We start from the raw sequence: 7,953 nt of genomic DNA, 5'->3' as shown, positions 1-7,953 counted from the left end.
AATGTGTCTGTGCAAGAACTAGGTGTCGAAAAGCCTGCAGGAGAAAAGACTGAGCACAAACAATGGATCAAAGCAATCAATCTATACATTCGTGTTATTTGATGTCATTATTTTCATTATGAAAATTGAAAAAAAGGGCGGATCCTGAAGAGGTTTTTAAGCAATGTGATAACCCATGTGTTTGATAACCACGACCTCCCTGGCAATGCAGGTCGTGGTCAGGATGCTGGTTGCTATGGCAGTCACCTGGAGGAATGCCACCAGCTTGCAGAGAAAATCCCCTGTAATCCAGGGAGGGAAATGAATTAGAGGGGCTACATACCTGTGGTAGTTAACCAGAATAGGAAGTGTGCTATGATGACCTCTCTATTTATGGTTTAAGTGATTTTTTTGTGTGAGCAAATTGGATAACCTTTTTAATAGCCAGTATGGTCTGATTAGGGGTCGCCATGGATTGAGAAGGTGAGTCTCAGTCAGAGGAATCTATTCATCCATAATCATTAATTGATCCTTTAACACCCTGACTGCAATATGCCAGAACACAGCCTCTAGGTCCATCTGTGAAGAGTCAAATATATTTTAGAACATAAAGATGGTCGATGGTAAAGAACATCATCAGAGGGAAGCCTACTCTCATGTTGAGTGTGACACGTTATGAACAGCAGATCAACACTTTTTTTGACCAAGAACATGGAGAGTGAGTGACGCACAATCTCTGTTTGTCGACAGCGTTACCACTAGATCCAACTTCGGTACAATTTGTCCTATGTAATGTTGACCAACTTGATTGAGAGTCATAGGAAGACCTCAGACCTCAATCTGAGACGGGAGAATTTTCCTGTGTGGAACGTTCAAACACCTAACTTTGGCACAAAATACCCTTTTTCAAATGTTGGAGACGTGAAAATGTCTTGGAAATGACTAACATTATGTATCAAAATGAATCCTTCTCTCTAAAATCACAAATGTCATATAATTTGGTAAAAGTGGGTGGAGTTGTATGTGCTAAATTGATATTTTACAGCCTCGTACTAAAATACCAATTGATGCACTGTGAATTAGGGGTAATTCACAATGAATATTGCAGCGATTCTGTAGGAGAGTGTGAGATGCCTGGGCGATATTCGAACACAGGTTGCCATGACCCAAAGGCAGATACGAAACAAATGCTTCAAGAAAGATGTCCCCCTTGGGGAAGTGGTCAACAGTCTTATCAAGGGCAGTTTGATAACGATGACTGAACTTCTTTCAAGCCCCTTCACGCATTCACCCAGGCTTCCATATGAGGTCATCCCACTGCTGACACAATTGCAGCAATTTGGCGGCAGTGTGAGATACCTGTGGCAAATGGTCTTATCAACGCCTAGATCTCATCAACATACTGACGCTCATAACAAACCATACTCATTGTCGTCATCACCGTCGTAGTTATCAACATTATCGTCACCATCATCATCATCACTTTCTCAATTTATTAAGATATCTCACCCAGGTCACTTCCAGACATGAGCCTATGTACTGTAACTGCCAGCCTATGTAACTTGTCCAAGAAAATGAGGTGCGCAGGTTTTTCTTTTTGCAGATTCTCAAGTTACAACATTTTTAACCGGTTAGGTACAGCAGCAAAATAATCCTGCAGCAACATGAAATGTGAATTTTTATGTGGATTATAATTAATCGACATTTTTGTAGGGGTTGATATTTTTCGTATGTGAAAATCAAGTCTGAAATTTCTAAGTGGAAACTTCAGAAGTCTTTTAAACCCCAGTACGACCAAGGAGCTGATCGTGGACTGCAGGAGAAAGAGGGGAGAGCACATCAACATCGACGGGGCTGTTGTGGAGCGGATTGAGAGCTTCAAGTTCCTTGGCGTCCACACCACTAAGGACTTAACATGGTCCACATACACCCGCACAGTCGTGAAGAGGGCACGACAGCGCCTAATCCCTAACATGATGCTGTAAAGGTAAGTATAGTAAATGCACTGCCCTTGACCACTAAGCGCTACACAGTGTGGTGCGGACAGCCTTGTACATCACTGGGGCCGATGTCCCTGCCATCCATCACCTCTTTATCAGGCGGTGTCAGAGGAAGTCCTGAAAATTTGGCAAAGACTGAAGCCATAGACTGTTCACTCTGCTACCCTCTGGCAAATGGTACCGGTGCATCGGCTCTCGGACCATCTGACTCCGAGACAACTTCTATCCACAAGCCATAAGACTTCTAAGTAGCCATAAGACTGCAACATTTTTAATTATATGGATACCAGGACTATGTGCACTGGCCCTTTCTTGCACTGACTCTATGCACACTCACAAGACTATACAGACACTATATACACACTAAACTGACACTCACACAAACACACACACATGCAAACCGACACAACACAAACACATACACAAGCACACACAGATATACACACACACGTACACACACTTTAACACTCATCATATGCTGCTGCTACTCTGTTCTTTATTTTACTCTTATTATCTATCCTGATGTCTATGTAGCACATGGGGATGTTTGAAACTTAAGTGTCTCCACTTGCGCCAGCGAATAGCTAGCTTTTCGCGTGATGCTGAAGGAGGGCGGTCACGTGCTAGCAAGGCAGAGGTCCCGAGTTCGTGCCAGGTATAGGCCGAATTGGGAGTAGTACTCGCTATGCAAGCAGCTTGACATCCTTTACGCCTAGTTATTTTACCCTGCCTTCATGTACATATCTACCTGAAAAACCTTGTATCCCTGCACATTGATCAGGTACTGGTACTCCCTGTATAGCTCCATTCTTGTGTATTTTATTTGGCGCATGTGACAAATAAAATTTGATTTGATTTAGTTTGTATATCTGCTCTTAGAAAAAAGGGTTCCAAAAGGGTTCTTTGTGGAAGGAAGAACCCTTTTTGGAATACAATGATTATTTGTGAGGCAAAGAGTTCTACCTAGAAACTTTTCCATTCTAAGAACCGTTTTTATTTGATAATTGTTTGGAAGGCAAGAAGGATTATTTGGAAGGCGAGAAGGGTTCTACATAGAACATCAGGAGTTTGAGTAATCTCATCATTTTAAAAAGATAAGTGTGGGAATGTTTTAAACTGTACCTATGTACAAAGCGAAAACAGGTTTTTAGATAAAATATATATATATATATTAAAAAATTCCTTATTTACAGAAGTTAATATGTGAAAAAAGTGAAGGGGTCTGAATACTTTCCCGAATGCACTGTATCTTGGCATTGCCTTAATCATGTTACATATACAGTACAGACATAGTGAACATCTTTGCACAAGGAGTATTTTATGTGATTTTATTGAGCAGAGAGTAAGAGAAAAAAAGGGAGTATGAACCAGCAGCATATTGTATATGGCACACAGCAAATTGGCCAGTTTTACCTAGTGTTGATTTTTCAGTGTAACATATAATGTTGATTCAGGAGTTAAATTAAGTGGTGTACACTCAGTGGTGTAAAATAACCCTAGTGTTGTTGTGTTGTTGTTAATAACCAGAGTTGAGTGTGATTGTGTCATTTTTACTCTTTGATTAGTAAAACGCTCAAAACCAGGCACATCATTAGCATATTTCCCAGCATGCTCTATTTCAGGTTGAGTTTCAGAATTGTTTCAATATCTGTATTTTTTGCATGTAATCATTGGTTGACTAATCTTACGCTACACAAAGATGAATAACATACATTTTTCTAAACAAATCCAACCTGTTAGTAGTGAGACGTATTGCTCCCATTACTGAAATAGTTGTTCCAGTTGATTTAGGTTGTTCCATTAGTCATTCATCCCTACCCTGGCAGTCATTCAATCCTCCCTACCCTGGCAGTCATTCAGAATGCAGGTTGCGGGTGATTATAAATTCCAATTGTTGGATATCCTCAATCTGTCTGGATTCCAATAGGAATTACACATAACTTTGCATCCAGCATAATGTGACTTGCAGACCTGATGTGACCTGTAAAACCAGGAGTTTCCTAACACCACTGTGTTAGGTTATATCTAGGTCCTCAAAGAAAGATCTTATAATATGCAATGTAGTGTCATAAAGAGTTTAATTTTAAAGTCTGATAAGGGTGGTGGAACCGTTCATAAAGGGTTCTAGGAAGAACCCTTCAAAAATAAAAGGGTTCTCGGTAGAACCCTTCATGGAGTGTTGTAGGAAGAACCTTTAGAGGATAAAAAAGTTATTCGTAGAACAGTTTACTCCTTCATAGAGGGTTCTAGAACCATTTACAGGTGATTCTATGAAGAACCCTACATAGAGAGCTATAGGTAGAAACCTCTGCAAGGGGTTCTACCTAGCACCAAAAAGGTTTCCCCTATGGGGACAAACAGAAGAGCCCTATCTGGTTCTACTTAGCACCTTTTTTTCTGAGTGTATAGTCTTATGATTGTGCATAGAGTCAGTGCAAGATAGTGTCCATGCCTGCTCCTGCTCCCTCTGTTAAAACTGTATCATGATAATGTAGCCTGCTATACACTATTACTCTTTTTGCTACGAAAATTGGTTGCGTTTTGTGAAACGTTTAATTAAGTTTAGTTGCCATATAAGGATAGCCCATGTGTCTTCATCAATCTCAGTGGTCTTTGTTTATGCAGAGAGGGAGCCCCTGGTGGTCACAATTGGACAATGCACAAGTAAATAAACAAGCTGTGCGGGTTGTTTACATATCTTGTTGGCTAATAAAACTTATCTATGCTAATGCTAGGGACGGCAGGTAACCTTGTGGTTAGAGCGGTTGCTAGATCGAATCCCCGAGCTGACAAGGTAAACATTTGTCGTTCTTCCCCTGAACAAGGCAGTTAACCCACTGTTCCAAGGCCGTCATTGTAAATAAGAATTTGTTCTTAACTGACTTGCCTAGCTAAATAAAGGTTAAATAAAAAAATATTAAATATTAAATGCACAATCGAAATATTATTTGCGAAATTATAAACAAAAGGAAAGTTATTTTTGGGGAAAATGTTAATGGAGATGCCGGGGATTGAACCCGGGGCCTCATACATGCAAAGCATGCGCTCTACCACTGAGCTACATCCCCTTCCTCGTGAAAGTACGGAGAAAATAAGGCAATACAAATATAGGCCAAAATACAAATCTACACCACAAAACTATAAAAACATCTGATAATCATTCAAACTGTATCGCTTTGCAGTTGCAATCCCCCCCCCACCACCCCCAGATATAGTTAGTTGCCTACGGACGAAAACGGCCATTTTCCACAACCTTCTCCACAAGATGGCAGTAAGGCCGTTTTCTTCATACTAACGTTACATATCAACCTCAAAGCTTAATTTCACCAGATATTTTAGATCACCAGAGAGATTGGATATCGGTGTTATCAACTCTTTCTGGTTAAATCAAACTATGTTTCTCCTCTTCCTCTCTGATTATATATAACAAAAAAAGATTGTAGAAGGTGGGAAAGGTTTCTTTGAAAAAACACTTTTGGAATGTAGAAGCTACATGTTACCTAGTTGACAATTTTTACATCACATCAGTCAGGCGGGAAATGCTTTGCTGAGTTCTAGAACGTGCACAGGTGACATTGAAGGTCAGGAGGAACAATCTGTTGCAAGAAGTATTCAAATATTTCACTGCTCTAAACATTCAAAATACTCCAAGAAATGAGTATACATGACTAGATATCATTTTATGAAGAATCCTCTTTTTCATATGTTTACTGCTTGGTTTATACTTTTTGTAAAACACCAGATCAGGCAGTGTTTAGGCCCAACCAAACAGTCAGCAGAAATGGACCTCACTGAAGACCAGGGGCAGTTGGGCCCACTGACCACTGATGAACCATTCACCATGAAGGAGATAACACAAGGTGCAGATATATTAGTCTACATGAAGACTAGCCTATTTGCATAATCACTAAGTCTTGATAAGCACAACTAGATAAATGCTTCGCAAATTATTTATAAGCAAAGTCATACTAAGGATGGATTATATACTGTATATAACAGGTGATCTGGTGCTTTGCCAAACATTTATATTTGTTAAAATATTTTTACTAGGCAAGTCAGTTAAGAACACAATCTTATTTACAATGACGGCTTACCAAAAGGCAAAAGGCCTCCTGTGGGGACGGGGGCCTGGGATTCAAAATAAAAAATAAATACAATACTGTATAAATATAGGACAAAACACACATCACAACAAGAGAGACAACACAACACTACATAAAGAAAGACCTAAGACAACAACATAGCAAGGCAGCAACACAGGACAACACAGCATGGTAGCAACACAACATGGCAGCAGCACAAAACATGGTACAAACATTATTGGGCACATACAACAGCACAAAGGGCAAGAAGGTAGAAACAACAATACATCACACAAAGCAGCCAAAGCACTTATGAACACCTATTTGCCGTTTCAGGTTTTAATGTCACGTGCACAAGTACAGTGAAATGTCTTTCTTGCAAACTCAAAACCCAACAATGCACCCCATATAGACATTTGCTGATCAATGATTTTTATATGGGTGTTATAAAGGATTTATGAAGGCTTCATTAAGTTTAGTTACTGTAGTTTTAAATAGGATCATGAATTCAAAGGATTTCTTTCCAATCATAAAACCTACACTTCTCTCACCAGAGCGTTATATTGGCAGTACATGTACACTACATGACCAAAAGTATGTGGACACCTGCTTGCTTCCATTCAGCCACAAGAGCATTAGTGAGGTAGGGCACTGATGTTGAGCAATTAGGCCTGGCTTGCAGTTGGCGTTCCTATTCATCCTAAAGGTATTTGATGGGGTTAAGGTCAGGGTTCTGTGCAGGCTGTTATGGAGTCTAGTTGATAGGTAATCGACTAGCTGGGCTGTTCCCCGGACTCCGTGTGTAGGGATTTGTACAATGCTTGAACAAGGCTATTGAACTTGACATTGGTGTCTGTCTTTATTATTTTATTCAACATATCAAACTGAAACATGGTGTTAGAAGTGGGATATGATTCATCATTCCAGAGAACGCATTTTCAGTGCTGCAGAGTCCAATGGCGGAGAGCTTTACACCACTCCAGCTGACGCTTGGCATTGCGCATGGTAATCTTAGGCTTGTGTGCGGCTGCTCAGCCATGGAAACCCATTTCATGAAGCTCCCGACGAACAGTTTGTGTGCTGACCTTGCTTCCAGAGGCAGTTTGGAACTCAGTAGTGAGTTTTAGCACTCAACAGACCCATTCTGTGCCAGTTGAGTGATCTACAGCTTCGCGACTGAGCCATTGTTTCTCCTAGACGTTTCCACTTCACAAGAACAGCACTTACAGTTGACCAGGGCAGCTCTAGCAGGGCAGAAATTTGACGAACTGACATGTTGGAAAGGTGACATCCTATGACGGTGCCACGTTGAAAGTCACTGAGCTCTTCAGTAAGGCCATTCTACGCCATTGTTTGTCTATGGAGATTGCATGGCTGTGTGCTCTATTTTATACACCTGTCAGCAACAGGTGTGGCTGAAATGGCCGAATCCACTTATTTGAGGCGGTGTCCACATACTTTTGTATATATAGTGTAGCTCTGCTGCTAACGCTACTGGTCCCCTTCACACTTGTTCTCAGATCATCTCTGACCTAAAGAAGGACAACTTCAACCTCAGGCTCCGCATATTCTTCTATGAGGAGCTGCTGCAGCAGAGGTGGGATGACTCTGTTGAGGAAATTTACAAAACAGTGAGTGATGGGGATCAGAGACATATCTTAACAAAGTCATCTAAGTACTTTGAAGTAAATACTGTACTGGTAGTCCTACTGTATAACTCCATGTATTTTTGTGTCAACACAGAACATTGACCTAAAGGTAGAAGTTGAAACACTGAAACAGGAAATGAGGGAGCTGCAGTGTCTCTACCCTTGCACTGTAAGTTTGGTCAAGGATATTTCATTTTGACTGAATAGAAATACAATTGATTGGTATTGTAACTAATCCGCCTG

At 40.6% G+C, this 7,953-nt stretch overlaps 1 non-coding gene across 1 annotated transcript; it reads right to left on the bottom strand.

Moving 5' to 3' along the window:
* Positions 1 to 4,975: 4,975 nt before the first annotated feature.
* Positions 4,976 to 5,047, bottom strand: trnaa-ugc (transfer RNA alanine (anticodon UGC)). The gene has a single exon. It is a non-coding gene; the product is annotated as a tRNA-Ala (tRNA).
* Between the last annotated feature and the right edge of the window lie 2,906 nt (positions 5,048 to 7,953).

This window comes from Salmo salar, chromosome ssa11, assembly GCF_905237065.1.
Source record: "Salmo salar chromosome ssa11, Ssal_v3.1, whole genome shotgun sequence".
Lineage (NCBI taxonomy): Eukaryota > Metazoa > Chordata > Actinopteri > Salmoniformes > Salmonidae > Salmo > Salmo salar.
The sequence above is the reverse complement of the archived record's forward strand: the minus strand, read 5'-3'. Positions and strand labels throughout refer to the sequence as shown.